General features: G+C 45.3%; 1 long non-coding RNA gene across 1 annotated transcript in view; it reads left to right on the plus strand.

Annotated features, from left to right (window-relative positions):
- Positions 1-8770, plus strand: part of LOC115555193 (uncharacterized) — an 18272-nt gene extending 9502 nt beyond the window's left edge. The window contains exons 2-4 of the long non-coding RNA XR_003978840.1: positions 5346-5493; positions 7513-8207; positions 8536-8770. This is a non-coding gene — a long non-coding RNA (uncharacterized LOC115555193). The remainder of the gene's footprint in view (positions 1-5345; positions 5494-7512; positions 8208-8535) is intronic.
- Positions 8771-9953: the final 1183 nt, after the last annotated feature.

A 9953-nucleotide genomic window follows, 5' to 3' on the forward strand; every position in this document is an offset into this window, starting at 1 on the left:
GGGGTGTGTGTGGCAGGGGTCAATGTGGCCTGGGAGTTGTCCCAAGTCCCTCCTAGAAGATGGATGGCAGATGGATCACTGCTTGGAAGGGCGGAGAAAGAACCAATACAAAGTCAAGCACACACACACACAAACACCTACACACACACACACACACACACACACACACACACACACACACACACACACACACACACACACACACACACACACACACCCACGTTTGCGGAGGGGAAGTGTTATTGTAGTGCCTCCTATTTTCCTGACGGTCAGAGCAGCGCGATGGACGAGGTTCACCTGGGTGAAAATAAATAAATGAGCCTCTTGTGTATTTTTACCCTCCACAGGCCTGACAACTCACTTCCAGCCCCCCCAGATCCACTCACTCACCCTGGGATGACGGAGGGTCCGGTGACGGGCAAAAACAAAAAACACCATTGCTCGCTCCCTTTTAGAGGTGAAAGAAAAATAACTAGAACACCCCCCCCCCCCCGCCCCCACCCCCACTAATGGACCGAGTGGTTTATCACCAGTTCAATCACGAGCGACAGGTGTATATGCTAGGTGTTGGTGGTGCTTAGACCCCTTCTTCAGCCGGGGGGGCCATTACAGTCGCCATGGAGGGCCCCCCCACCCCACCCCCCCCCCAGCATTGGCCCCCAGGGCTGGGCATAGGGCCGTCTTTAGTGCTGCTCATTCGTTTACCTGTACCCCTGTGAGGAGGTCAGCCCGGCCGAAGCTGATGGATGATAATGCTGGCTGTTAGCTCACTTAAGTGCCGCCGTCGCATCCGTTATCTCTGTCATTGGTCTCCGGGCCGAGTGGGCGGGGCTTAGGCTTGCCGGCGCAGACGCCGTGCTCTGATTCGCTGTTGTTGTCGTTGTGATTGCTAAGACTTTGTCTCTATGCTGTTTTGTTGTATACTGATTAGAAAGAACGATTCTTTTTTTTTATGTATGTATTTTGTATTAATCTATTACGTTATTAATCTGGAAATTTGGGAATATGAAATTTAATAATAAATGAATAGATATATTTTGGGATAATACATACAGAGATAGAAAATACTTATTAATAAAGCTTGAATATTTCAACGGAGAGAGAAAATCCTCATTTGGAATCGGCCGAAGAGCGAATGCCTCTCCAGAGACTTGAGGATACTTCAAGACAAGCAGAATATTAAACAGGCTGATGGCTCTCAGTCAAAGGGAGACGCGCGTGAGAGCGAACCCTTATGCTGCCTTCACACTGAACCAGGCGAACGCTAGACAGCAGCCGGTCACAACAAAGAAACAGTCCTGCGGAATGGCAGAGGACGGCAAAATGGAACACGCGTGACGTTGTGTTGCTATGGGGACTGTTCCATTGTTTACAAAGAACGGAATCAAATACATTAATAACATTTCATGTATTATTCTAGAAATGCCTTTAGCTATAGAGTCCATAAATAATTACCCATTCTTGTGATAGGGAGCTACGTAACGTCCGGGTGTACATTTCAACACAGAGCATTGTATAATGTTTCACTGTTTTAAACTGTTTATAGCATACTGTTGCCAGTGTTTACTGCAGGCCTCACCTAACATTACCGTCCTGCTATATCGCCCAATAACATGATATCCCGTGTGCCATGGACCGCCTGCCTGGTTCCATGTGAGCACAGCATTAGCACGAGGTAACACTATAAGCAGCTAGCTTGGAGCGGGGGGGGTGATGGTTCTGTTGATGGCCTGCTATTAGTTTCAGACTCCATATGGTCGCAAGCAAGGACATGTCGATGGAAATCCGAACCCATCAACAGAACAGCCTGAGCACGCACGCACACAGACGCACACAGATAAACAGACACACGCGCACACAGACACGCACGCACGGCGCATGCATGCCAATGCACAAAGGTCAACAATGAAGCACCCGTATTTACTGGCGATTGGAGGTATGGTGGGGAGTGGCTTAGCAGAGAAGACAGGATAGATTAAGATAGCATCAGCTGAGAGATAGAGAGCGAGCGAGAGAGAGAGATAGAGTTAGATATAGGGATGGACAGAGGGAATGAGAGAGAAGGAGACAGATTGAGAGAGAGAGAAAGACAGACAGAACAGCTCATTCTTCAGCAGCCACAGTGCTTTGCTGGCCTTCCCAACACACACACACACACACACACACACACACACACACACACACACACACACACACACACACACACACACACACACACACACACACACACACACACACACACACCAGCAGACACAGACAGACACACCATCGACCAGACTCATGTGCTGACTCTGCGGATAAAAAGAGACAGTTCATGTGTTCAATGCTGACCTAGTAACACACAGAAAGCATACAGGCAGAAACCTTCAAAGAAGAGACTCCGCCCCATCCATCGCCTGGAGCACTGAGAACTCCCGTACAGTGCAAAAAAAACAATTTATTTATTTACGGTTTTGTACGTTTCTTTTGAACTCTTTAAAAGGTTGTGAGGCATTATGTTGCTGCCATGGGAACCAGAGAGATAGACAGAGGTAGGACGTCATAAAATAGGTAGGAAAGAAAAATGAATAGGATATAGAAAAGTGTTAAACTGAAAGATAATTTGAAGAACGTCAAACGGCTATTTGGCTCATGGTCCAACCCGGAACACATTCATCCAGGGATAAAAGATCTGGGATCTGACTCGGGTATTGTTCTGCGTTGTTTAGATACCTCGCATACCGCCCCCATGCACCAGAGAAGAAGAATGTGTGCGTCTTTGTCTGTGCTTGTGAGTGGTTTTTACAGTCACTGTATTTCGGATTGTAATTATTGCTTTACTTTTAATTAGGAGTTTACAGTAAATAACAGATATGCAACTCTGCTCGCATCACATCATTAACCTCGGGGGAGTAGGGCGTCGATGACGTTCCCGTGGTAACCATGGTACCATGCAGCTCCTGAATAACCGAAGCAAACACTACAAAGAACAAAAAAACGTAGTTGACTAAACATTGAAATTGTATTTCAGCAGCTATCCCACTTTACTTTCTCTAAGGTGAAAAAAACGATATTTGCTGGGTTGACAACTTTCAGCATGGCTTTGAGAAAGAGTGGAAGCTTACACACGATTCCATGGTGCATTTAAAGACAAAAAATTAGACTCATCCGGTACCATGCTGAGCCTGTCTGCGCTCAAACTCGGGTCTTTTAACCATTTTTGTAATTCACGTTCACACCGTTGAGGAGATGTTTTTCATATCGGCTGATCCGAGTTGGGAAGGGAACACCTAAAGCCAGGTGTCTCCTCTCGCCGACACGCTACGCTGCTCGGGGAAGGAAACATTTAGCTCACAGTGGCGGTGTCAGCCCCAACCTGATACAGGAAGTGCATGAACAAGATACCACCTGGCACGCACGATCACACACGCGCACACACACACACACACACACACAGACACACACACACACACACACACACACACACACACACACACACACACACACACACACACACACACACACACAACCCTTTATGTGGGGGAGGTTATGCCTGAAATAAAGATAGAAGTGTACATTAAAGTGTATTTGTTGATTGCTCCATTTTTATTGTAATGCACCACCAAGATTTTCTTGTGGGTTAACTTACACTTCCAAAGAACAGACTTTTACATTATATTTATAATGTATACATAAACAATGAATTATACATTAATCTTATTATATTATATCAATCGTAACACACGTTTCTTCCTACTGGTTTCTCATATAAATTCCGATACCATGGTAACAACTTAAACATGTATTTTTAGATTCAAACATGCGCACACACACACACACACACACACACACACACACACACACACACACACACACACACACACATTGACATTGAGTGCCGTTCCCATTGGCCAAGCATGCTGACCCAACCCCACACACACACTAACACACACTCTCACACACACACACACACACACACACACACACACACACACACACACACACACACACACACACACACACACACACACACACACACACATTGACATTGAGTGCCGTTCCCATTGGCCAAGCATGCTGACCCAACCCTGGCCAGACATGACTGGGTAACTTATTAGGCAGCTGCAAATTAGGGGGATATGACTTTCATTGAGGTTCGGATGAGAAGGAAATGAAATAATGCAGCGAAATGGCCAACGAGGGGTAGCATTGCACATGTGACCTGCCTAGAACTAACACAGACTTCACGTTGAATTGAAATGGAAACGACGTATCTTCTTCTTACGCATATATTGACATGAACTCTTGACTGACAATCATTTATCATCATTTTCACGTGTTTCGATAATTGCTCCATCATCCAGCAGCGGCTTTCTGCGTTATCGTATTACCGGACAATCGTTTAAAGCTTATTATCTTCCCTCTGACTAATTTACTCACTCATGCTGGGAACTATGGTGTGGAGCGAGAAATAGATGTCTCAGCCCCGTTGTCACTCTCTGTTCTCCCAGTCTGAACTATAGCTCAGTGTGTCAGCCTTTTAATTTGCTCCTCTTCTACAGAGGGAAGGCGTAGATTGGAGAGCGTTGGCTCGGGGTACCGGTGTGTGTGTCTGTGTGTGTGTGTGTGTGTGTGTGTGTGTGTGTGTGTGTGTGTGTGTGTGTGTGTGTGTGTGTGTGTGTGTGTGTGTGTGTGTGTGTGTGTGTGTGTGTGTGTGTGTGTGTGTGTGAGCGTGTGTGTGTGCGCGTGCGTGTGCGTGGCGGGGGAGTAAATCGATGAGAAAATGGGATGGAATCTGCTGAGTGGACCAGAGCAAATGGAGTCAGCTCTCATGGGGTATGAACGAGAAAGTCTGTACAATGTTTTTAACTTCTTCCAGGGGGTAGGAGACAGCAATCTTGCACCCTCAAAAGACCCCTTTTTGCGGTCCGCCAGATTTATATCTTATTATTTTAAAGGTATCTCCTCCTTTATGAAGTTTTTTTCGAGTCTGTTTTATTAGGTCCCGATCTCACAAGGCCACAAGGCCTGCCCATAGTACAGCGAAACCCCCACCCCCCCAAAAGAAAATAAGGATTGGTTTCCAAGGATGAAATTTGATGGGCAGATTTATCCAGTGTTAATGGTCTGGGACTTAAGATGTTTCTGTAGGTGCGGGGTCTACAGGGTGGGTCTCCATTTACATTCGGGAAGCAGGGGCAGCTTACTGCGGTCGTGGCAACAACTCCATTCGTTTCCAAACCCACCACCTGCCACAACACTATGGGGATTTTTGCAGGGGGGAGTTAGGGATTTCAAATTCAAAATATTCCTTTGTCTTGTCTTTTTAATTTGATAAAAACAGTTGGCTGCATTTCATTTCAAAGGGCGCTGCAGTTTGGTTTGGTTAACCATTGGATGACCCCCAAAAGCAGAGCAAAGAGGAGAACAGACAGAGAAGAATTGAAAAACAGCGTTTCTATCAGGAATTGTGATCCCATGTCTTCCGTTGCCGTTGGTCTCGGGTTCATTCTGGTATGTTAATAAGGTTTTAATTCACAATAAGTACTTTTTCTGTTGAAATTCCCTTTCAGTTGACATTACATGCAAGAATTTATTTTGGCTATGAGATTTGAGGCCAGGCGATCAAATATCACTTCCAGGAGATTCCAGGTACTGTCGGGTATGATCTTTAATTTCCCTCTTATAATGACTTACATGTGTTCTTCCAATATGTACCATTTCCCATTCCCCTGCTCGTATTATGTCCACCGCAGTGTCCAAAGCAAATGTTTCCAACCATCGGCTTCCTTACTTACCCAAGCTCAGCTCAAAAAATCACAGCCCAAAACATTGTCCTGGATTATCTCCAATTAGCCACTCTCTCTCTGTCTGTTTCCCTATCCATCTCTCTCTCACTCTCTCCCTTTTGTTCAGTCAATGTCTTTCGCTCCTGTCATACAAACTGTCATCCACACTGCCCGCAAACTGTAGTGACACCGGAACAAGGAGGGGTCTGGCGGGCTTGTCAGTGTCAGCACCACCCATGGCTAGCATGATACCGAGCTACAGCTAGCATGATAGACCAAGCCAGCAAAGACAAGCGCTTGGCACACCTCTACCATCTCCTACGGGGGTTAAATCAATCATAAACCCACAAAAACCCAGGTCAATCACACAAACCAAATCGCAATAGGATAAAAAAATTTACTTTCATGCGGTCAATTGGTTTTTCGTCAGAACTTATGTAGCATTTGAAGCATAGGACGCTTCTGCCTCTCGCGCCTGGAGGGTTCGGAGCTTGATTTGACAACTCGATCCATCCGTTTGTCGTATCTATCACCGTGCCGCGGGTATTAAGCTGCTAATGCTGAATTCTGATTGGATAATAGTAATAATGAGGCAACCCCCCATCCCCTGCTGAGAGCAAAGTGCAGTTTATAGTGGAGTCATTAGGAGACGTTTGAAAACATCAATGCTATCAATGATGACGCAATATATACACAGTTTTTCCAATAATGTTCTTCATATCCATTCCTTATTACATCTTTAAGCATCAAACAGAATGTGTGTGCATATATTAATTAGCCCGTACAATTGAAAATCGTTGCAATGTAATGTAATGTAATGAAAACTAAAAGGGGGACGGGGGATGAAAAATATGCGTGACAACAAAGTGTTTTGACGTTTGGTCGCTTTGTGTAAACTGTGTTGGCTCAATGGATGGGAATTAAGGGTAATTATTGACTGTCTAAGCAAGTGGAAGAATCTACGCTTTGATCATTCTTTCTGGTGTTTTTGGAGCCTGGCTTTGATATACTAACCTATACTTGTTTTATCCAGCCTGTTAGCATTTCTCACAGGATGTAGCATGTTTGTAGATTACAGTTCTTTCTCCAAAAACGACTACAGCTTAAAAATAATTTGTGTGGCAAAGTACACAGGCTAAACTAAAGCATTTGGTAAATGACAGACAGCTAACATCATTTAGACAGTGCAGATGCTTAGAAATGCACCTTTATGACGATGCTTCACTTGATCAAAGGTATGTTTGCTACGACTAATTAATTATTATTTTATTGTGCACGCACAACGGTTTGCCAAAACGGTTTTCCCCTAAAGCTCTCAGATCCTCTCATCATTCCTAATGATCCATTAAGTCCACCTCCTAAATCCCATGACTCTTTGATAACAACCACCTGTTGTCTGTTGAGTCCAGACACCGACCAGGACGGCACGAGAACCTTTGATTGAAAAATCCTTAAAAAAAACAAAGCAAAACAGAGCACTCCTTTGCTATCTACCATGCGTTTCTTCAGAGCGATTGTGAGACCACGATGATACTTAGTACGTGCGCCTTCTCTGACAACAACAGGAAGCTAATGGCTTCAATGCTGAAGCGCAATGAGGAGGTCTGTGGCTAGTGACTCCTCACAGCATGGGGGCACTCCTTTACAGTCACGAACGCGGTTCTCTTGCTCTCTCTCTCTCTCTCTCTCTCTCTCTCTCTCTCTCTCTCTCTCTCTCTCTCTCTCTCTCTCTCTCTCTCTGCAGTCAGACTGGCTAATGACTGTTTGGATACAGTTGACTCATTGGGAACACATGTGAAGCGAACAGGACGACCCTGGGACAAACAGGTTTGGCACACACACCTGCCCGCAACGCCGCAACATCACGTACCAAACCCTTTGATACAAACCCATGTCTGGTTATAATTACTTAGAGCTTGTTTACATTTTTTGGGCCCGAGCAATTATGTGTGTGTGTGTTTGTGTGAATTCCGATGCACATATGCGTGCGAGCATTCCTTAATTTGAAAAAGCAGAGGGACATTGCTTTAATTTGTGTAACATGTTGAACCAAGTCTTTCAAGACAGTTTGGATCGTTTACGTCGTAGACTAAGTCCTACCTAGCCTGAGAATAACCAATAAGTACAGTGTCGGGATGTAAGTGGGCCCTTAACAATTATAAGTACATTGGGAACTTCAATGTTGACAGCCTTCGACTTAAAAATAAACCAGTCCAGCGGCTACATGCGGGCTGTGTCCACACACTTGTGTTTTTTCAGAAGCGGGGCTTTTTGAAGTGACACTCACGGACGTCGGTGAGCTTACCTTCCTGTCAGAGCCTGCTGTCCACTTGGGTTTCAAGCACCAAAACACATTTCACCCTCCAAAAATAACCTGCCCGGGCGCGAGTGCGACTCCACTACAGCCACGGGGCAACAGGGCCGTCATTATACTAGAAGGTATAGATGACTCAGCGAGCAGAAAAGTACAAAAACAGACTGCGGGGTTGTTGTCGAGTTGTGATTTTGTTTCCGCCTGTCAAAGCAATTGTTATTTTTCTCAGACCGGAAGCTAAAGATAGTCCTATAACATTTCATTTTAAATTATAAATAATGTATACATTATCTATAATTAGACACGTTGTGGTGTTATTTAAGGTGTGCATGTATCAGCAGACTCCTGTGGGAGAATGGGTGCTGACGAAAGCTGTCCGAGAATATTTCATTTCCACTGGTGAATGCAATTTTTTCGGCCCACCATAGGCTGATCGTGTGGTCCTCTATTTAGTGTCACTGGCTTTGGTACGGTGGAGGAAGGAGCCGACCGAATCCTTCAATGTCCCGGGTCACTTGGAGGTCTGCTTCCACCAGCTGCAGGCCAGAGGAGAGCCACGTCAGTGATTTGCTGTCAGCATCGTAAGTGACCCGCTCTAATGTCTTTCCACCTTCCTCATTCCCCCCCTGCATGTAACGCAATTAATTCTGGCTTAATTTGCATTACCTTCTTGTTAAGACTTAGCCCGGCATCTCTCTCTGAGCAGAATGAATGAACGCGGCGGCTGACCGCCGGACATTTTGGAGCAGAACGAACACAGAGCTTACCGTTGTGGCTCAGAGGCGCCAGGGTTTTAAGTGGCTCCTACCAAAAACCTTTTTATTTTTTGGTAAATGACTCAAAGGCATGTTGAAATTGCTTCAGCCGTTTCTGAATGCTGCTGTGTTTCTTTGACTTGAGCATTCAAGGATTTTCCTCCATAAAAGCATTCTTTGGCTTTAAAAACAGAAAGGGAACCTTTGTGGTAGACAAGAGTTTCCTCACAAAATTGAAGAATTGGAAAAGTCTGAATGTGGGACACACTTGACTGGCCATGTATCGCTTATGCTAGGTCAATGTCAGCCAATCGAGCCGATCAATCAGCTTTGAGAATCAATGCCTCGTCCTTGATGTATTCTTCTCATACAAAGGCGAAATCCCATTGACCCTTTCTCTCTGTCTATCTCTCTCTGTCTCTCCATCTCTCACTGACTCTCTCTCAGTCCATCTCTCTCTGTCTGTCCCTCTCTCCATCTCTCTCTGTGCTGTCTCTCTCTCTCTCTCTCTCTCTCTCTCTCTCTCTCTCTCTCTCTCTCTCTCTCTCTCTCTCTCTCTCTCTCTCTCTCTCTCTCTCTCTCTCTCTCTCAGTCCATCTCTCTGTCTGTCCCTCTCTCCATCTCTCTCTGTGCTGTCTCTCTCTCTCTCTCTCTCTCTCTCTCTCTCTCTCTCTCTCTCTCTCTCTCTCTCTCTCTCTCTCTCTCTCTCTCTCTCTCTCTCTCTCTCTCTCTCTCTCTCTGACTCTCTCATCACTGCATCAACTCTCCCAAAGCTCAGGGAAGAAAACAGAAAAATTATCAGTATTCTCAATGCAAAATGAGCCCAGCTATTCATCGGCCCGCTGACAACCAATCAATTTAACCAGTGTTCTCTGTCTTCGGCTGGAGGAGATGCTCGATATTATGAGAGAGTTAAGCCGGCCATGTGAATCTGGCTGTGAAATGTCTAGTACAGATGGACGTTTTATTGGGAGTTGGACTGAGTTGCATGTGTGTTTGAGTGTGTGTGTGTGTATACAATGGGGCACGCAAGTTCCCCAACTGTTCTGACAGACAACTTGTGCTCGGAAGATGAAGGGGTTGGGGTTTTGTTTTGTTATGTAACTGAGAACCAAC

Source organism: Gadus morhua, chromosome 12, assembly GCF_902167405.1.
Source record: "Gadus morhua chromosome 12, gadMor3.0, whole genome shotgun sequence".
NCBI lineage: Eukaryota > Metazoa > Chordata > Actinopteri > Gadiformes > Gadidae > Gadus > Gadus morhua.